Source organism: Spea bombifrons, chromosome 3 (assembly GCF_027358695.1).
Source record: "Spea bombifrons isolate aSpeBom1 chromosome 3, aSpeBom1.2.pri, whole genome shotgun sequence".
Lineage (NCBI taxonomy): Eukaryota > Metazoa > Chordata > Amphibia > Anura > Pelobatidae > Spea > Spea bombifrons.
Window position 1 is genome coordinate 119,834,013 of NC_071089.1, and position 21,651 is coordinate 119,855,663.

The following is a 21,651-nucleotide window of genomic DNA, read 5'->3' on the forward strand; positions in this document are numbered from 1 at the left end:
TTACAAACCACAGAAAAGAGACAAAAGGGTCTACCAAGTAAATGACATCAGGAGGGGGCAGATACTTGCCATTTATCCTAATCCCTTTTAGCTGGGTGAAACTTCTAACTTGTAAAGGCTGGAAAAACTGCCTAAGGTCAAAAAAAGCAATTTCCACAGAAAGGCTAAAACGCCAGAAAAAATGCCAAAACGCAGGTAAATGCAGTGGCAGTTTTCTTGGCGTTTTTCCTGGCGTTTTTCATCAAGAAAAAAACGCAGGACAAAAACCCAAGTGGAAACCTAGCCTTAGCTTAATGTTGGAAAGCTTTAAGGATTTTGCATTTCTGTCTTTCAATGTAATCATTAGCTCATTGGTGTTGCAAAGACAGGAATGAAAGTTTTCAGGAAAACATCCCACTCGTCCCTGGGTGGGCTTGAACCACCAACCTTTCGGTTAACAGCCGAACGCGCTAACCGATTGCGCCACAGAGACAACCACATGTGACTGTTTTCAGAGAAGCAGTGAGGATTATGACTTTAAACCTTCAGCATTCCAGAGGGCTTAGTGACCATAGCAGAAGAATTGACAGTTGTATCTCAACTGTTTATACATTATTTCATGATGGTGAGAACTTGTACTCCTAAATTGTCTTTACGAATCTTGAAGAAGAGATTTGGGAAAAAAAAAGTCAGATATTCATGGTTTTTTATCATTTGGGAAGAAAGTGGCAAAAAGTTGGCACTTTCGAAGCTTGAAGAAGAGATTTGGAGAAAAAAAAGTCAGGAATTAATGTGTTTTTATCATTTGTGAAGAAAGTGCCACGAAAAGCAGAGTGGCGCAGCGGAAGCGTGCTGGGCCCATAACATCCTCTGCTAGATGTCGTTTTTACATAGGGTTAATAACTTCTGTCATTGATGATATTGCATTAAAACAACATTCTCCCCTCGGACAAAACACTATACGAGAAGCAGAGTGGCGCAGCGGAAGCGTGCTGGGCCCATAACCCAGAGCTCGATGGATCGAAACCATCCTCTGCTAATTTTGTTTTCATTATATCACTTTTCTGTTTAAGCACAACTGGCGTTGCATAAGATTATTTGGCACGTAGGGTTAACAACTTGTGTCATTTATGATATTTTATGAAAACGGCATTCTCCCCTTGCCAGCCACTATTTTGGTAACGGCTGCCCGAATTATTAACAACATGTAGTATTGTAGACGTGGCCTAAGTTAAAAAACAAAAAATTAATAATAATAATCTAAGCATTCCAAAATTGGCACTATGCCAAGAAGTTTTTCCTGTGTTTTTTCCTGTGTTTTTTTCATGGAAGGATTGGCATGCTTTGTCTGGAAAATAACTTTCCACAAGTGGAATAAGAAGATTTAGCTTAATGTTGGAAAGCTTTAAAGATTTTGCATTTTTGTCTTTCAATGTAATCACTAGCTCATTGGTGTTGCAAAGACAGGAATGAAAGTTTTCAGGAAAACATCCCACTCGTCCCTGGGTGGGCTTGAACCACCAACCTTTCGGTTAACAGCCGAACGCGCTAACCGATTGCGCCACAGAGACAACCACATGTGACTGTTTTCAGAGAAGCAGTGAGGATTATGACTTTAAACCTTCAGCATTCCAGAGGGCTTAGTGACCATAGCAGAAGAATTGACAGTTGTATCTCAACTGTTTATACATTATTTCATGATGGTGAGAACTTGTACTCCTAAATTGTCTTTACGAATCTTGAAGAAGAGATTTGGGAAAAAAAAGTCAGGAATTAATGTGTTTTATAATTTGTGAAGAAAGTACCACGAAAAGCAGAGTGGCGCAGCGGAAGCGTGCTGGGCCCATAACCCAGAGGTCGATGGATCGAAACCATCCTCTGCTAGATGTCGTTTTCACATAGGGTTAATAACTTCTGTCATTGATGATATTGCATAAAAACAGCATTTTCCCCTCGGACAAAAGCTGTATAGAAAGCAGAGTGGCGCAGCGGAAGCGTGCTGGGCCCGGAGGTCGATGGATCGAAACCATCCTCTGCTAGATGTCATATTTACATAGGGTTAATAACTTCTGTCATTGATGATATTGCATGAAAACAGCATTCTCCCCTCGGACAAACAGCTGTACAGAAAGCTGAGTGGTGCAGCGGAAGCGTGCTGTGCTCATAACCCAGAGGTCGATGGATCGAAACCATTCTCTGCTAGATGTCATTTTTACATAGGGTTAATAACTTCTGTCATTGATGATATTGCATTAAAACAGCATTCTTCCCTCGGACAAACAGCTATATGAAAAGCAGAGTGGCGCAGCGGAAGCGTGCTGGGCCCATAACCCAGAGGTCGATGGATCGAAACCATCCTCTGCTAGATGTCGTTTTTCACATAGGGTTAATAACTTCTGTCATTGATGATATTGCATAAAAACAGCATTCTCCCCTCGGACAAAAGCTGTATAGAAAGCAGAGTGGCGCAGCGGAAGCGTGCTTTGCCCGGAGGTCGATGGATCGAAACCATCCTCTGCTAGATGTCATTTTTACATAGGGTTAATAACGTCTGTCATTGATGATATTGCATGAAAACAGCATTCTCCCCTCGGACAAACAGCTGTACAGAAAGCTGAGTGGTGCAGCGGAAGCGTGCTGTGCCCATAACCCAGAGGTCGATGGATCGAAACCATTCTCTACTAGATGTCATTTTTACATAGGGTTAATAACTTCTGTCATTGATGATATTGCATTAAAACAGCATTCTTCCCTCGGACAAACAGCTATATGAAAAGCAGAGTGGCGCAGCGGAAGCGTGCTGGGCCCATAACCCAGAGGTCGATGGATCGAAACCATCCTCTGCTAATTTTCTTTTCATTATGTCACTTTTCTGTTTAAGCACAACTGGCGTTGCATAAGATTAATTGGTACGTAGGGTTAACAACTTGTGTCATTTATGATATTGTATGAAAACGGCATTCTCCCCTTGCCAGCCACTATTTTGGTAACGGCTGCCCGAATTATTAACAACATGTAGTATTGTAGACGTGGCCTAAGTTAAAAAACAAAAAATTAATAATAATAATCTAAGCATTCCAAAATTGGCACTATGCCAAGAAGTTTTTCCTGTGTTTTTCCATGGAAGGATTGGCATGCTTTGTCTGGAAAATAACTTTCCACAAGTGGAATAAGAAGATTTAGGCTAGGTTTCCACTTGGTTTTTTTTTGCTAAAAACGCCCATAAAAACGCCAATAGCGCCACCTGGCGTTTTTTTAGTGAAAAACGGCTGCAGCCAGATGTTAGCTGTTCTTCAATAGGAAATCGCAAAATGCCATTTCCACTTGGCCTTTTTCTGTTTGGCGTTTTTTCAGTCCTCTTTGGCGTTTGTCTGCTTTTTTGGGCTCTGTGGCAGTTTTTCAAAATCGCAGCATGTTGACACTCTGGCGTTTTTTGCAAGGAAATCTTGGCGTTTTTCTCCAATAGAAGTCTATGGGAGAGAAAAAACGCCATGAAAAAGCCATGTGGGTTTATTGCCTTGGCGTTTTTTATGACGTTTTTTCCACAGTTACAATGCAGAGGATGGACCCAGTATCTGTGTGTCATACGAGAAATAGGCTGAAAACAAACAGTTTCACACAAAACAAAGTCCTGGACTGGTTCATATTGAATTTTACACCATTTGGAACAAACATGCCATTACAAACAAACATACCCGACGCATCAACTGGATCCTGCGTGCCAAAAGCAACAGCAAACAATTTGCACCATCATTTGGGGCCAATCTTCCCAGAGGAGCAGACATTCGGAATAAAGCATGCCTTACAAACCACAGAAAAGAGACAAAAGGGTCTACCAAGTAAATGACATCAGGAGGGGGCAGATACTTGCCATTTATCCTAATCCCTTTTAGCTGGGTGAAACTTCTAACTTGTAAAGGCTGGAAAAACTGCCTAAGGTCAAAAAAAGCAATTTCCACAGAAAGGCTAAAACGCCAGAAAAAACGCCAAAACGCAGGTAAATGCAGTGGCAGTTTTCTTGGCGTTTTTCCTGGCATTTTTCATCAAGAAAAAAACGCAGGACAAAAACCCAAGTGGAAACCTAGCCTTAGCTTAATGTTGGAAAGCTTTAAGGATTTTGCATTTCTGTCTTTCAATGTAATCATTAGCTCATTGGTGTTGCAAAGACAGGAATGAAAGTTTTCAGGAAAACATCCCACTCGTCCCTGGGTGGGCTTGAACCACCAACCTTTCGGTTAACAGCCGAACGCGCTAACCGATTGCGCCACAGAGACAACCACATGTGACTGTTTTCAGAGAAGCAGTGAGGATTATGACTTTAAACCTTCAGCATTCCAGAGGGCTTAGTGACCATAGCAGAAGAATTGACAGTTGTATCTCAACTGTTTATACATTATTTCATGATGGTGAGAACTTGTACTCCTAAATTGTCTTTACGAAATCTTGAAGAAGAGATTTGGGAAAAAAAAGTCAGATATTCATGGTTTTTTATCATTTGGGAAGAAAGTGGCAAAAAGTTGGCACTTTCGAAGCTTGAAGAAGAGATTTGGAGAAAAAAAAGTCAGGAATTAATGTGTTTTTATCATTTGTGAAGAAAGTGCCACGAAAAGCAGAGTGGCGCAGCGGAAGCGTGCTGGGCCCATAACCCAGAGGTCGATGGATCGAAACCATCCTCTGCTAGATGTCATTTTTACATAGGGTTAATAACTGCTGTCATTGATGATATTGCATTAAAACAACATTCTCCCCTCGGACAAAACGCTATACGAGAAGCAGAGTGGCGCAGCGGAAGCGTGCTGGGCCCATAACCCAGAGGTCGATGGATCGAAACCACCCTCTGCTAATTTTGTTTTCATTATATCACTTTTCTGTTTAAGCACAACTGGCGTTGCATAAGATTATTTGGCACGTAGGGTTAACAACTTGTGTCATTTATGATATTTTATGAAAACGGCATTCTCCCCTTGCCAGCCACTATTTTGGTAACGGCTGCCCGAATTATTAACAACATGTAGTATTGTAGACGTGGCCTAAGTTAAAAAACAAAAAATTAATAATAATAATCTAAGCATTCCAAAATTGGCACTATGCCAAGAAGTTTTTCCTGTGTTTTTTCATGGAAGGATTGGCATGCTTTGTCTGGAAAATAACTTTCCACAAGTGGAATAAGAAGATTTAGCTTAATGTTGGAAAGCTTTAAAGATTTTGCATTTTTGTCTTTCAATGTAATCACTAGCTCATTGGTGTTGCAAAGACAGGAATGAAAGTTTTCAGGAAAACATCCCACTCGTCCCTGGGTGGGCTCGAACCACCAACCTTTCGGTTAACAGCCGAACGCGCTAACCGATTGCGCCACAGAGACAACCACATGTGACTGTTTTCAGAGAAGCAGTGAGGATTATGACTTTAAACCTTCAGCATTCCAGAGGGCTTAGTGACCATAGCAGAAGAATTGACAGTTGTATCTCAACTGTTTATACATTATTTCATGATGGTGAGAACTTGTACTCCTAAATTGTCTTTACGAATCTTGAAGAAGAGATTTGGGAAAAAAAAGTCAGGAATTAATGTGTTTTATCATTTGTGAAGAAAGTACCACGAAAAGCAGAGTGGCGCAGCGGAAGCGTGCTGGGCCCATAACCCAGAGGTCGATGGATCGAAACCATCCTCTGCTAGATGTCGTTTTTCACATAGGGTTAATAACTTCTGTCATTGATGATATTGCATAAAAACAGCATTCTCCCCTCGGACAAAAGCTGTATAGAAAGCAGAGTGGCGCAGCGGAAGCGTGCTTTGCCCGGAGGTCGATGGATCGAAACCATCCTCTGCTAGATGTCATTTTTACATAGGGTTAATAACGTCTGTCATTGATGATATTGCATGAAAACAGCATTCTCCCCTCGGACAAACAGCTGTACAGAAAGCTGAGTGGTGCAGCGGAAGCGTGCTGTGCCCATAACCCAGAGGTCGATGGATCGAAACCATTCTCTACTAGATGTCATTTTTACATAGGGTTAATAACTTCTGTCATTGATGATATTGCATTAAAACAGCATTCTTCCCTCGGACAAACAGCTATATGAAAAGCAGAGTGGCGCAGCGGAAGCGTGCTGGGCCCATAACCCAGAGGTCGATGGATCGAAACCATCCTCTGCTAATTTTCTTTTCATTATGTCACTTTTCTGTTTAAGCACAACTGGCGTTGCATAAGATTAATTGGTACGTAGGGTTAACAACTTGTGTCATTTATGATATTGTATGAAAACGGCATTCTCCCCTTGCCAGCCACTATTTTGGTAACGGCTGCCCGAATTATTAACAACATGTAGTATTGTAGACGTGGCCTAAGTTAAAAAACAAAAAATTAATAATAATAATCTAAGCATTCCAAAATTGGCACTATGCCAAGAAGTTTTTCCTGTGTTTTTCCATGGAAGGATTGGCATGCTTTGTCTGGAAAATAACTTTCCACAAGTGGAATAAGAAGATTTAGGCTAGGTTTCCACTTGGTTTTTTTTTGCTAAAAACGCCCATAAAAACGCCAATAGCGCCACCTGGCGTTTTTTTAGTGAAAAACGGCTGCAGCCAGATGTTAGCTGTTCTTCAATAGGAAATCGCAAAATGCCATTTCCACTTGGCCTTTTTCTGTTTGGCGTTTTTTCAGTCCTCTTTGGCGTTTGTCTGCTTTTTTGGGCTCTGTGGCAGTTTTTCAAAATCGCAGCATGTTGACACTCTGGCGTTTTTTGCAAGGAAATCTTGGCGTTTTTCTCCAATAGAAGTCTATGGGAGAGAAAAAACGCCATGAAAAAGCCATGTGGGTTTATTGCCTTGGCGTTTTTTATGACGTTTTTTCCACAGTTACAATGCAGAGGATGGACCCAGTATCTGTGTGTCATACGAGAAATAGGCTGAAAACAAACAGTTTCACACAAAACAAAGTCCTGGACTGGTTCATATTGAATTTTACACCATTTGGAACAAACATGCCATTACAAACAAACATACCCGACGCATCAACTGGATCCTGCGTGCCAAAAGCAACAGCAAACAATTTGCACCATCATTTGGGGCCAATCTTCCCAGAGGAGCAGACATTCGGAATAAAGCATGCCTTACAAACCACAGAAAAGAGACAAAAGGGTCTACCAAGTAAATGACATCAGGAGGGGGCAGATACTTGCCATTTATCCTAATCCCTTTTAGCTGGGTGAAACTTCTAACTTGTAAAGGCTGGAAAAACTGCCTAAGGTCAAAAAAAGCAATTTCCACAGAAAGGCTAAAACGCCAGAAAAAACGCCAAAACGCAGGTAAATGCAGTGGCAGTTTTCTTGGCGTTTTTCCTGGCGTTTTTCATCAAGAAAAAAACGCAGGACAAAAACCCAAGTGGAAACCTAGCCTTAGCTTAATGTTGGAAAGCTTTAAGGATTTTGCATTTCTGTCTTTCAATGTAATCATTAGCTCATTGGTGTTGCAAAGACAGGAATGAAAGTTTTCAGGAAAACATCCCACTCGTCCCTGGGTGGGCTTGAACCACCAACCTTTCGGTTAACAGCCGAACGCGCTAACCGATTGCGCCACAGAGACAACCACATGTGACTGTTTTCAGAGAAGCAGTGAGGATTATGACTTTAAACCTTCAGCATTCCAGAGGGCTTAGTGACCATAGCAGAAGAATTGACAGTTGTATCTCAACTGTTTATACATTATTTCATGATGGTGAGAACTTGTACTCCTAAATTGTCTTTACGAATCTTGAAGAAGAGATTTGGGAAAAAAAAGTCAGATATTCATGGTTTTTTATCATTTGGGAAGAAAGTGGCAAAAAGTTGGCACTTTCGAAGCTTGAAGAAGAGATTTGGAGAAAAAAAAGTCAGGAATTAATGTGTTTTTATCATTTGTGAAGAAAGTGCCACGAAAAGCAGAGTGGCGCAGCGGAAGCGTGCTGGGCCCATAACCCAGAGGTCGATGGATCGAAACCATCCTCTGCTAGATGTCATTTTTACATAGGGTTAATAACTTCTGTCATTGATGATATTGCATTAAAACAACATTCTCCCCTCGGACAAAACGCTATATGAGAAGCAGAGTGGCGCAGCGGAAGCGTGCTGGGCCCATAACCCAGAGGTCGATGGATCGAAACCATCCTCTGCTAATTTTGTTTTCATTATATCACTTTTCTGTTTAAGCACAACTGGCGTTGCATAAGATTATTTGGCACGTAGGGTTAACAACTTGTGTCATTTATGATATTTTATGAAAACGGCATTCTCCCCTTGCCAGCCACTATTTTGGTAACGGCTGCCCGAATTATTAACAACATGTAGTATTGTAGACGTGGCCTAAGTTAAAAAACAAAAAATTAATAATAATAATCTAAGCATTCCAAAATTGGCACTATGCCAAGAAGTTTTTCCTGTGTTTTTTCATGGAAGGATTGGCATGCTTTGTCTGGAAAATAACTTTCCACAAGTGGAATAAGAAGATTTAGCTTAATGTTGGAAAGCTTTAAAGATTTTGCATTTTTGTCTTTCAATGTAATCACTAGCTCATTGGTGTTGCAAAGACAGGAATGAAAGTTTTCAGGAAAACATCCCACTCGTCCCTGGGTGGGCTTGAACCACCAACCTTTCGGTTAACAGCCGAACGCGCTAACCGATTGCGCCACAGAGACAACCACATGTGACTGTTTTCAGAGAAGCAGTGAGGATTATGACTTTAAACCTTCAGCATTCCAGAGGGCTTAGTGACCATAGCAGAAGAATTGACAGTTGTATCTCAACTGTTTATACATTATTTCATGATGGTGAGAACTTGTACTCCTAAATTGTCTTTACGAATCTTGAAGAAGAGATTTGGGAAAAAAAAGTCAGGAATTAATGTGTTTTATCATTTGTGAAGAAAGTACCACGAAAAGCAGAGTGGCGCAGCGGAAGCGTGCTGGGCCCATAACCCAGAGGTCAATGGATCGAAACCATCCTCTGCTAGATGTCGTTTTTCACATAGGGTTAATAACTTCTGTCATTGATGATATTGCATAAAAACAGCATTCTCCCCTCGGACAAAAGCTGTATAGAAAGCAGAGTGGCGCAGCTGAAGCATGCTGGGCCCGGAGGTCGATGGATCGAAACCATCCTCTGCTAGATGTCATTTTTACATAGGGTTAATAACTTCTGTCATTGATGATATTGCATGAAAACAGCATTCTCCCCTCGGACAAACAGCTGTACAGAAAGCTGAGTGGTGCAGCGGAAGCGTGCTGTGCCCATAACCCAGAGGTCGATGGATCGAAACCATTCTCTGCTAGATGTCATTTTTACATAGGGTTAATAACTTCTGTCATTGATGATATTGCATTAAAACAGCATTCTTCCCTCGGACAAACAGCTATATGAAAAGCAGAGTGGCGCAGCAGAAGCGTGCTGGGCCCATAACCCAGAGGTCGATGGATCGAAACCATCCTCTGCTAATTTTCTTTTCATTATGTCACTTTTCTGTTTAAGCACAACTGGCGTTGCATAAGATTAATTGGTACGTAGGGTTAACAACTTGTGTCATTTATGATATTGTATGAAAACGGCATTCTCCCCTTGCCAGCCACTATTTTGGTAACGGCTGCCCGAATTATTAACAACATATAGTATTGTAGACGTGGCCTAAGTTAAAAAACAAAAAATTAATAATAATAATCTAAGCATTCCAAAATTGGCACTATGCCAAGAAGTTTTTCCTGTGTTTTTCCATGGAAGGATTGGCATGCTTTGTCTGGAAAATAACTTTCCACAAGTGGAATAAGAAGATTTAGGCTAGGTTTCCACTTGGTTTTTTTTTGCTAAAAACGCCCATAAAAACGCCAATAGCGCCACCTGGCGTTTTTTTAGTGAAAAACGGCTGCAGCCAGATGTTAGCTGTTCTTCAATAGGAAATCGCAAAATGCCATTTCCACTTGGCCTTTTTCTGTTTGGCGTTTTTTCAGTCCTCTTTGGCGTTTGTCTGCTTTTTTGGGCTCTGTGGCAGTTTTTCAAAATCGCAGCATGTTGACACTCTGGCGTTTTTTGCAAGGAAATCTTGGCGTTTTTCTCCAATAGAAGTCTATGGGAGAGAAAAAACGCCATGAAAAAGCCATGTGGGTTTATTGCCTTGGCGTTTTTTATGACGTTTTTTCCACAGTTACAATGCAGAGGATGGACCCAGTATCTGTGTGTCCTACGAGAAATAGGCTGAAAACAAACAGTTTCACACAAAACAAAGTCCTGGACTGGTTCATATTGAATTTTACACCATTTGGAACAAACATGCCATTACAAACAAACATACCCGACGCATCAACTGGATCCTGCGTGCCAAAAGCAACAGCAAACAATTTGCACCATCATTTGGGGCCAATCTTCCCAGAGGAGCAGACATTCGGAATAAAGCATGCCTTACAAACCACAGAAAAGAGACAAAAGGGTCTACCAAGTAAATGACATCAGGAGGGGGCAGATACTTGCCATTTATCCTAATCCCTTTTAGCTGGGTGAAACTTCTAACTTGTAAATGCTGGAAAAACTGCCTAAGGTCAAAAAAAGCAATTTCCACAGAAAGGCTAAAACGCCAGAAAAAACGCCAAAACGCAGGTAAATGCAGTGGCAGTTTTCTTGGCGTTTTTCCTGGCGTTTTTCATCAAGAAAAAAACGCAGGACAAAAACCCAAGTGGAAACCTAGCCTTAGCTTAATGTTGGAAAGCTTTAAGGATTTTGCATTTCTGTCTTTCAATGTAATCATTAGCTCATTGGTGTTGCAAAGACAGGAACGAAAGTTTTCAGGAAAACATCCCACTCGTCCCTGGGTGGGCTTGAACCACCAACCTTTCGGTTAACAGCCGAACGCGCTAACCGATTGCGCCACAGAGACAACCACATGTGACTGTTTTCAGAGAAGCAGTGAGGATTATGACTTTAAACCTTCAGCATTCCAGAGGGCTTAGTGACCATAGCAGAAGAATTGACAGTTGTATCTCAACTGTTTATACATTATTTCATGATGGTGAGAACTTGTACTCCTAAATTGTCTTTACGAATCTTGAAGAAGAGATTTGGGAAAAAAAGTCAGATATTCATGGTTTTTTATCATTTGGGAAGAAAGTGGCAAAAAGTTGGCACTTTCGAAGCTTGAAGAAGAGATTTGGAGAAAAAAAAGTCAGGAATTAATGTGTTTTTATCATTTGTGAAGAAAGTGCCACGAAAAGCAGAGTGGCGCAGCGGAAGCGTGCTGGGCCCATAACCCAGAGGTCGATGGATCGAAACCGTCCTCTGCTAGATGTCATTTTTACATAGGGTTAATAACTGCTGTCATTGATGATATTGCATTAAAACAACATTCTCCCCTCGGACAAAACACTATATGAGAAGCAGAGTGGCGCAGCGGAAGCGTGCTGGGCCCATAACCCAGAGGTCGATGGATCGAAACCACCCTCTGCTAATTTTGTTTTCATTATATCACTTTTCTGTTTAAGCACAACTGGCGTTGCATAAGATTATTTGGCACGTAGGGTTAACAACTTGTGTCATTTATGATATTTTATGAAAACGGCATTCTCCCCTTGCCAGCCACTATTTTGGTAACGGCTGCCCGAATTATTAACAACATGTAGTATTGTAGACGTGGCCTAAGTTAAAAAACAAAAAATTAATAATAATAATCTAAGCATTCCAAAATTGGCACTATGCCAAGAAGTTTTTCCTGTGTTTTTTCCTGTGTTTTTTCATGGAAGGATTGGCATGCTTTGTCTGGAAAATAACTTTCCACAAGTGGAATAAGAAGATTTAGCTTAATGTTGGAAAGCTTTAAAGATTTTGCATTTTTGTCTTTCAATGTAATCACTAGCTCATTGGTGTTGCAAAGACAGGAATGAAAGTTTTCAGGAAAACATCCCACTCGTCCCTGGGTGGGCTTGAACCACCAACCTTTCGGTTAACAGCCGAACACGCTAACCGATTGCGCCACAGAGACAACCACATGTGACTGTTTTCAGAGAAGCAGTGAGGATTATGACTTTAAACCTTCAGCATTCCAGAGGGCTTAGTGACCATAGCAGAAGAATTGACAGTTGTATCTCAACTGTTTATACATTATTTCATGATGGTGAGAACTTGTACTCCTAAATTGTCTTTACGAATCTTGAAGAAGAGATTTGGGAAAAAAAAGTCAGGAATTAATGTGTTTTATCATTTGTGCAGAAAGTACCACGAAAAGCAGAGTGGCGCAGCGGAAGCGTGCTGGGCCCATAACCCAGAGGTCGATGGATCGAAACCATCCTCTGCTAGATGTCGTTTTCACATAGGGTTAATAACTTCTGTCATTGATGATATTGCATAAAAACAGCATTCTCCCCTCGGACAAACAGCTGTATAGAAAGCAGAGTAGCGGAAGCGTGCTGGGCCCGGAGGTCGATGGATCGAAACCGTCCTCTGCTAGATGTCATTTTTACATAGGGTTAATAACTTCTGTCATTGATGATATTGCATGAAAACAGCATTCTCCCCTCGGACAAACAGCTGTACAGAAAGCAGAGTGGCGCAGCGGAAGCGTGCTGTGCCCATAACCCAGAGGTCGATGGATCGAAACCATTCTCTGCTAGATGTCATTTTTACATAGGGTTAATAACTTCTGTCATTGATGATATTGCATTAAAACAGCATTCTTCCCTCGGACAAACAGCTATATGAAAAGCAGAGTGGCGCAACGGAAGCGTGCTGGGCCCATAACCCAGAGGTCGATGGATCGAAACCATCCTCTGCTAATTTTCTTTTCATTATGTCACTTTTCTGTTTAAGCACAACTGGCGTTGCATAAGATTAATTGGTACGTAGGGTTAACAACTTGTGTCATTTATGATATTGTATGAAAACGGCATTCTCCCCTTGCCAGCCACTATTTTGGTAACGGCTGCCCGAATTATTAACAACATGTAGTATTGTAGACGTGGCCTAAGTTAAAAAACAAAAAATTAATAATAATAATCTAAGCATTCCAAAATTGGCACTATGCCAAGAAGTTTTTCCTGTGTTTTTCCATGGAAGGATTGGCATGCTTTGTCTGGAAAATAACTTTCCACAAGTGGAATAAGAAGATTTAGGCTAGGTTTCCACTTGGTTTTTTTTTGCTAAAAACGCCAATAGCGCCACCTGGCGTTTTTTTAGTGAAAAACGGCTGCAGCCAGATGTTAGCTGTTCTTCAATAGGAAATCGCAAAATGCCATTTCCACTTGGCCTTTTTCTGTTTGGCGTTTTTTCAGTCCTCTTTGGTGTTTGTCTGCTTTTTTGGGCTCTGTGGCAGTTTTTCAAAATCGCAGCATGTTGACACTCTGGCGTTTTTTGCAAGGAAATCTTGGCGTTTTTCTCCAATAGAAGTCTATGGGAGAGAAAAAACGCCATGAAAAAGCCATGTGGGTTTATTGCCTTGGCGTTTTTTATGACGTTTTTTCCACAGTTACAATGCAGAGGATGGACCCAGTATCTGTGTGTCCTACGAGAAATAGGCTGAAAACAAACAGTTTCACACAAAACAAAGTCCTGGACTGGTTCATATTGAATTTTACACCATTTGGAACAAACATGCCATTACAAACAAACATACCCGACGCATCAACTGGATCCTGCGTGCCAAAAGCAACAGCAAACAATTTGCACCATCATTTGGGGCCAATCTTCCCAGAGGAGCAGACATTCGGAATAAAGCATGCCTTACAAACCAAAGAAAAGAGACAAAAGGGTCTACCAAGTAAATGACATCAGGAGGGGGCAGATACTTGCCATTTATCTTAATCCCTTTTAGCTGGGTGAAACTTCTAACTTGTAAAGGCTGGAAAAACTGCCTAAGGTCAAAAAAGGCAATTTCCACAGAAAGGCTAAAACGCCAGAAAAAACGCCAAAACGCAGGTAAATGCAGTGGCAGTTTTCTTGGCGTTTTTCCTGGCGTTTTTCATCAAGAAAAAAACGCAGGACAAAAACCCAAGTGGAAACCTAGCCTTAGCTTAATGTTGGAAAGCTTTAAGGATTTTGCATTTCTGTCTTTCAATGTAATCATTAGCTCATTGGTGTTGCAAAGACAGGAATGAAAGTTTTCAGGAAAACATCCCACTCGTCCCTGGGTGGGCTTGAACCACCAACCTTTCGGTTAACAGCAGAAGGCGCTTACCGATTGTGCCACAGAGACAACCACATGTGACTGTTTTCAGAGAAGCAGTGAGGATTATGACTTTAAACCTTCAGCGGCTTAGTGACCATAGCAGAAGAATTGACAGTTGTATCTCAACTGTTTATACATTATTTCATGATGGTGAGAACTTGTACTCCTAAATTGTCTTTACGAATCTTGAAGAAGAGATTTGGGGAAAAAAAGTCAGATATTCATGGTTTTTTATCATTTGGGAAGAAAGTGGCAAAAAGTTGGCACTTTTGAAGCTTGAAGAAGAGATTTGGAGAAAAAAAAGTCAGGAATTAATGTGTTTTTATCATTTGTGAAGACTGTGCCACGAAAAAGCAGAGTGGCGCAGCGGAAGCGTGCTGGGCCCATAACCCAGAGGTCGATGGATCGAAACCATCCTCTGCTAGATGTCATTTTTACATAGGGTTAATAACTTCTGTCATTGATGATATTGCATGAAAACAGCATTCTCCCCTCGGACAAACAGCTGTACAGAAAGCAGAGTGGCGCAGCGGAAGCGTGCTGGGCCCATAACCCAGAGGTCGATGGATCGAAACCATCCTCTGCTAGATGTCGTTTTTACATAGGGTTAGTAACTTCTGTCATTGATGATATTGCATTAAAACAGCATTCTCCCCTCGGACAAACCACTATACGAAAAGCAGAGTGGCGCAGCGGAAGCGTGCTGGGCCCATAACCCAGAGGTCGATGGATCGAAACCATCCTCTGCTAATTTTGTTTTCTTTATATCACTTTTCTGTTTAAGCACAACTGGCGTTGCATAAGATTATTTGGCACGTAGGGTTAACAACTTGTGTCATTTATGATATTGTATGAAAACGGCATTCTCCCCTTGCCAGCCACTATTTTGGTAACGGCTGCCCGAATTATTAACAAGATGTAGTATTGTAGACGTGGCCTAAGTTAAAAAACAAAAAATTAATAATAATAATCTAAGCATTCCAAAATTGGCACTATGCCAAGAAGTTTTTCCTGTGTTTTTTCATGGAAGGATTGGCATGCTTTGTCTGGAAAATAACTTTCCACAAGTGGAATAAGAAGATTTAGCTTAATGTTGGAAAGCTTTAAGGATTTTGCATTTCTGTCTTTCAATGTAATCACCAGCTCATTGGTGTTGCAAAGACAGGAATGAAAGTTTTCAAGAAAACATCCCACTCGTCCCTGGGTGGGCTTGAACCAAAAACCTTTCGGTTAACAGCCGAACGCGCTAACCGATTGCGCCACAGAGACAACCACATGTGACTGTTGTCAGAGAAGCAGTGAGGATTATGACTTTAAACCTTAAGCATTCCAGAGGGCTTAGTGACCATAGCAGAAGAATTGACAGTTGTATCTCAACTGTTAATACATTATTTCATGATGGTGAGAACTTGTACTCCTAAATTGTCTTTACGAATCTTGAAGAAGAGATTTGGGAAAAAAAGTCAGATATTCATGGTTTTTTATCATTTGGGAAGAAAGTGGCAAAAAGTTGGCACTTTCGAAGCTTGAAGAAGAGATTTGGAGAAAAAAAAAGTCAGGAATTAATGTGTTTTTATCATTTGTGAAGAAAGTGCCACGAAAAGCAGAGTGGCGCAGCGGAAGCGTGCTGGGCCCATAACCCAGAGGTCGATGGATCGAAACCATCCTCTGCTAGATGTTGTTTTCACATAAGGTTAATAACTTCTGTCATTGATGATATTGCATAAAAACAGCACTCTCCCCTCGGACAAACAGCTGTACAGAAATCAGAGTGGTGCAGCGGAAATGTGCTGGGCCCAGAGGTCGATGGATCGAAACCATCCTCTGCTAGATGTCATTTTTACATAGGGTTAATAACTTCTGTCATTGATGATATTGCATGAAAACAGCATTCTCCCCTCGGACAAACAGCTGTACAGAAAGCAGAGTGGTGCAGCGGAAACGTGCTGGGCCCATAACCCAGTGGTCGATGGATCGAAACCATCGTTTTTCCTGTGTTTTTTCATGGAAGGAATGGCATGCTTTGTCTGGAAAATAACTTTCCACAAGTGGAATAAGAAGATTTAGCTTAATGTTGGAACGCTTTAAGGATTTTGCATTTCTGTCTTTCAATGTAATCATTAGCTCATTGGTGTTGCAAAGACAGGAATGAAAGTTTTCAGGAAAACATCCCACTCGTCCCTGGGTGGGCTTGAACCACCAACCTTTCGGTTAACAGCCGAACGCGCTAACCGATTGCGCCACAGAGACAACCACATGTGACTGTTTTCAGAGAAGCAGTGAGGATTATGACTTTAAACCTTCAGCATTCCAGAGGGCTTAGTGACCATAGCAGAAGAATTGACAGTTGTATCTCAACTGTTTATACATTATTTCCTGATGGTGAGAACTTGTACTCCTAAATTGTCTTTACGAATCTTGAAGAAGAGATTTGGGAAAAAAAAGTCAGATATTCATGGTTTTTTATCATTTGGGAAGAAAGTGGCAAAAAGTTGGCACTTTCGAAGCTTGAAGAAGAGATTTGGAGAAAAAAAAGTCAGGAATTAATGTGTTTTTATCATTTGTGAAGAAAGTGCCACGAAAAGCAGAGTGGCGCAGCGGAAGCGTGCTGGGCCCATAACCCAGAGGTCGATGGATCGAAACCATTCTCTGCTAGATGTCGTTTTCAGATAGGGTTAATAACTTCTGTCATTGATGATATTGCATAAAAACAGCATTCTCCCCTCGGACAAACAGCTGTACAGACAGCAGAGTGGCGCAGCGGAAGCGTGCTGGGCCCAGAGGTCGATGGATCGAAACCATCCTCTGCTAGATGTCATTTTTACATAGGGTTAATAACTTCTGTCATTGATGATATTGCATGAAAACAGCATTCTCCCCTCGGACAAACAGCTGTACAGAAAGCAGAGTGGTGCAGCGGAAGCGTGCTGGGCCCATAACCCAGTGGTCGATGGATCGAAACCATCCTCTGCTAGATGTGATTTTTACATAGGGTTAATAACTTCTGTCATTGATGATATTGCATTAAAACAGCATTCTCCCCTCGGACAAACAGCTATATGAAAAGCAGAGTGGCGCAGCGGAAGCGTGCTGGGCCCATGACCCAGAGGTCGATGGATCGAAACCATCCTCTGCTGATTTTGTTTTCATTATGTCACTTTTCTGTTTAAGCACAACTGGCGTTGCATAAGATTAATTGGTACGTAGGGTTAACAACTTGTGTCATTTATGATATTGTATGAAAACGGCATTCTCCCCTTGCCAGCCACTATTTTGGTAACGGCTGCCCGAATTATTAACAACATGTAGTATTGTAGACGTGGCCTAAGTTAAAAAACAAAAAATTAATAATAATAATCTAAGCATTCCAAAATTGGCACTATGCCAAGAAGTTTTTCCTGTGTTTTTCCATGGAAGGATTGGCATGCTTTGTCTGGAAAATAACTTTCCACAAGTGGAATAAGAAGATTTAGGCTAGGTTTCCACTTGGTTTTTTTTTGCTAAAAACGCCCATAAAAACTCCAATAGCGCCACCTGGCTTTTTTTTAGTGAAAAACGGCTGCAGCCAGATGTTAGCTGTTCTTCAATAGGAAATCGCAAAATGCCATTTCCACTCGGCCTTTTTCTGTTTGGCGTTTTTTCAGTCCTCTTTGGCGTTTGTCTGCTTTTTTGGGCTCTGTGGCAGTTTTTCAAAATCGCAGAATGTTGACACTCTGGCGTTTTTTGCAAGGAAATCTTGGCGTTTTTCTCCAATAGAAGTCTATGGGAGAGAAAAAACGCCATGAAAAAGCCATGTGGGTTTATTGTCTTGGCGTTTTTTATGACGTTTTTTCCACAGTTACAATGCAGAGGATGGACCCAGTATCTGTGTGTCCTACGAGAAATAGGCTGAAAACAAACAGTTTCACACAAAACAAAGTCCTGGACTGGTTCATATTGAATTTTACACCATTTGGAACAAACATGCCATTACAAACAAACATACCCGACGCATCAACTGGATCCTGCGTGCCAAAAGCAACAGCAAACAATTTGCACCATCATTTGGGGCCAATCTTCCCAGAGGAGCAGACATTCGGAATAAAGCATGCCTTACAAACCACAGAAAAGAGACAAAAGGGTCTACCAAGTAAATGACATCAGGAGGGGGCAGATACTTGCCATTTATCCTAATCCCTTTTAGCTGGGTGAAACTTCTAACTTGTAAAGGCTGGAAAAACTGCCTAAGGTCAAAAAAAGCAATTTCCACAGAAAGGCTAAAACGCCAGAAAAAACGCCAAAACGCAGGTAAATGCAGTGGCAGTTTTCTTGGCGTTTTTCCTGGCGTTTTTCATCAAGAAAAAAACGCAGGACAAAAACCCAAGTGGAAACCTAGCCTTAGCTTAATGTTGGAAAGCTTTAAGGATTTTGCATTTCTGTCTTTCAATGTAATCATTAGCTCATTGGTGTTGCAAAGACAGGAATGAAAGTTTTCAGGAAAACATCCCACTCGTCCCTGGGTGGGCTTGAACCACCAACCTTTCGGTTAACAGCAGAAGGCGCTTACCGATTGTGCCACAGAGACAACCACATGTGACTGTTTTCAGAGAAGCAGTGAGGATTATGACTTTAAACCTTCAGCGGCTTAGTGACCATAGCAGAAGAATTGACAGTTGTATCTCAACTGTTTATACATTATTTCATGATGGTGAGAACTTGTACTCCTAAATTGTCTTTACGAATCTTGAAGAAGAGATTTGGGGAAAAAAAGTCAGATATTCATGGTTTTTTATCATTTGGGAAGAAAGTGGCAAAAAGTTGGCACTTTTGAAGCTTGAAGAAGAGATTTGGAGAAAAAAAAGTCAGGAATTAATGTGTTTTTATCATTTGTGAAGACAGTGCCACGAAAAAGCAGAGTGGCGCAGCGGAAGCGTGCTGGGCCCATAACCCAGAGGTCGATGGATCGAAACCATCCTCTGCTAGATGTCATTTTTACATAGGGTTAATAACTTCTGTCATTGATGATATTGCATGAAAACAGCATTCTCCCCTCGGACAAACAGCTGTACAGAAAACAGAGTGGCGCAGCGGAAGCGTGCTGGGCCCATAACCCAGAGGTCGATGGATCGAAACCATCCTCTGCTAGATGTCGTTTTTACATAGGGTTAATAACTTCTGTCATTGATGATATTGCATGAAAACAGCATTCTCCCCTCGGACAAACAGCTGTACAGAAAGCAGAGTGGTGCAGCGGAAACGTGCTGGGCCCATAACCCAGTGGTCGATGGATCGAAACCATCGTTTTTCCTGTGTTTTTTCATGGAAGGAATGGCATGCTTTGTCTGGAAAATAACTTTCCACAAGTGGAATAAGAAGATTTAGCTTAATGTTGGAAAGCTTTAAGGATTTTGCATTTCTGTCTTTCAATGTAATCACTAGCTCATTGGTGTTGCAAAGACAGGAATGAAAGTTTTCAGGAAAACATCCCACTCGTCTCTGGGTGGGCTTGAACCACCAACCTTTCGGTTAACAGGCGAACGCGCTAACCGATTGCGCCACAGAGACAACCACATGCGACTGTTTTCAGAGAAGCAGTGAGGATTATGACTTTAAACCTTCAGCATTCCAGAGGGCTTAGTGACCATAGCAGAAGAATTGACAGTTGTATCTCAACTGTTTATACATTATTTCATGATGGTGAGAACTTGTACTCCTAAATTGTCTTTACGAATCTTGAAGAAGAGATTTGGGGAAAAAAAGTCAGATATTCATGGTTTTTTATCATTTGGGAAGAAAGTGGCAAAAAGTTGGCACTTTTGAAGCTTGAAGAAGAGATTTGGAGAAAAAAAAGTCTGGAATTAATGTGTTTTTATCATTTGTGAAGACATTGCCACGAAAAAGCAGAGTGGCGCAGCGGAAGCGTGCTGGGCCCATAACCCAGAGGTCGATGGATCGAAACCATCCTCTGCTAGATGTCATTTTTACATAGGGTTAATAACTTCTGTCATTGATGATATTGCATGAAAACAGCATTCTCCCCTCGGACAAACAGCTGTACAGAAAGCAGAGTGGCGCAGCGGAAGCGTGCTGGGCCCATAACCCAGAGGTCGATGGATCGAAACCATCCTCTGCTAGATGTCGTTTTTACATAGGGTTAATAACTTCTGTCATTGATGATATTGCATTAAAACAGCATTCTCCCCTCGGACAAACCACTATACGAAAAGCAGAGTGGCGCAGCGGAAGCGTGCTGGGCCCATAACCCAGAGGTCGATGGATCGAAACCATCCTCTGCTAATTTTGTTTTCTTTATATCACTTTTCTGTTTAAGCACAACTGGCGTTGCATAAGATTATTTGGCACGTAGGGTTAACAACTTGTGTCATTTATGATATTGTATGAAAACGGCATTCTCCCCTTGCCAGCCACTATTTTGGTAACGGCTGCCCGAATTATTAACAACATGTAGTATTGTAGACGTGGCCTAAGTTAAAAAACAAAAAATTAATAATAATAATCTAAGCATTCCAAAATTGGCACTATGCCAAGAAGTTTTTCCTGTGTTTTTTCATGGAAGGATTGGCATGCTTTGTCTGGAAAATAACTTTCCACAAGTGGAATAAGAAGATTTAGCTTAATGTTGGAAAGCTTTAAGGATTTTGCATTTCTGTCTTTCAATGTAATCACCAGCTCATTGGTGTTGCAAAGACAGGAATGAAAGTTTTCAGGAAAACATCCCACTCGTCCCTGGGTGGGCTTGAACCACCAACCTTTCGGTTAACAGCCGAACGCGCTAACCGATTGCGCCACAGAGACAACCACATGTGACTGTCTTCAGAGAAGCAGTGAGGATTATGACTTTAAACCTTAAGCATTCCAGAGGGCTTAGTGACCATAGCAGAAGAATTGACAGTTGTATCTCAACTGTTAATACATTATTTCATGATGGTGAGAACTTGTACTCCTAAATTGTCTTTACGAATCTTGAAGAAGAGATTTGGGAAAAAAAGTCAGATATTCATGGTTTTTTTATCATTTGGGAAGAAAGTGGCAAAAAGTTGGCACTTTCGAAGCTTGAAGAAGAGATTTGGAGAAAAAAAAGTCAGGAATTAATGTGTTTTTATCATTTGTGAAGAAAGTGCCACGAAAAGCAGAGTGGTGCAGCGGAAGCGTGCTGGGCCCATAACCCAGAGGTCGATGGATCGAAACCATCCTCTGCTAGATGTTGTTTTCACATAAGGTTAATAACTTCTGTCATTGATGATATTGCATAAAAACAGCACTCTCCCCTCGGACAAACAGCTGTACAGAAATCAGAGTGGCGCAGCGGAAGCGTGCTGGGCCCAGAGGTCGATGGATCGAAACCATCCTCTGCTAGATGTCATTTTTACATAGGGTTAATAACTTCTGTCATTGATGATATTGCATGAAAACAGCATTCTCCCCTCGGACAAACAGCTGTACAGAAAGCAGAGTGGTGCAGCGGAAACGTGCTGGGCCCATAACCCAGTGGTCGATGGATCG

General features: G+C 41.4%; 9 non-coding genes across 9 annotated transcripts; all 9 read right to left on the reverse strand.

The window, feature by feature from the left end:
• Window positions 1–398: 398 nt before the first annotated feature.
• TRNAN-GUU (transfer RNA asparagine (anticodon GUU)) lies at window positions 399–472 on the reverse strand. Its single transcript has one exon. It is a non-coding gene; the product is annotated as a tRNA-Asn (tRNA).
• Window positions 473–1,476: 1,004 nt separating this feature from the next.
• Window positions 1,477–1,550, reverse strand: TRNAN-GUU (transfer RNA asparagine (anticodon GUU)). Its single transcript has one exon. It is a non-coding gene; the product is annotated as a tRNA-Asn (tRNA).
• Window positions 1,551–4,179: 2,629 nt separating this feature from the next.
• On the reverse strand, window positions 4,180–4,253 carry TRNAN-GUU (transfer RNA asparagine (anticodon GUU)). Its single transcript has one exon. It is a non-coding gene; the product is annotated as a tRNA-Asn (tRNA).
• A 1,014-nt stretch (window positions 4,254–5,267) lies between these two features.
• TRNAN-GUU (transfer RNA asparagine (anticodon GUU)) lies at window positions 5,268–5,341 on the reverse strand. The gene has a single exon. It is a non-coding gene; the product is annotated as a tRNA-Asn (tRNA).
• Window positions 5,342–7,489: 2,148 nt separating this feature from the next.
• Window positions 7,490–7,563, reverse strand: TRNAN-GUU (transfer RNA asparagine (anticodon GUU)). Its single transcript has one exon. It is a non-coding gene; the product is annotated as a tRNA-Asn (tRNA).
• Window positions 7,564–8,576: 1,013 nt separating this feature from the next.
• TRNAN-GUU (transfer RNA asparagine (anticodon GUU)) lies at window positions 8,577–8,650 on the reverse strand. Its single transcript has one exon. It is a non-coding gene; the product is annotated as a tRNA-Asn (tRNA).
• Window positions 8,651–10,798: 2,148 nt separating this feature from the next.
• On the reverse strand, window positions 10,799–10,872 carry TRNAN-GUU (transfer RNA asparagine (anticodon GUU)). Its single transcript has one exon. It is a non-coding gene; the product is annotated as a tRNA-Asn (tRNA).
• Window positions 10,873–16,324: 5,452 nt separating this feature from the next.
• TRNAN-GUU (transfer RNA asparagine (anticodon GUU)) lies at window positions 16,325–16,398 on the reverse strand. Its single transcript has one exon. It is a non-coding gene; the product is annotated as a tRNA-Asn (tRNA).
• Window positions 16,399–20,869: 4,471 nt separating this feature from the next.
• On the reverse strand, window positions 20,870–20,943 carry TRNAN-GUU (transfer RNA asparagine (anticodon GUU)). Its single transcript has one exon. It is a non-coding gene; the product is annotated as a tRNA-Asn (tRNA).
• Between the last annotated feature and the right edge of the window lie 708 nt (window positions 20,944–21,651).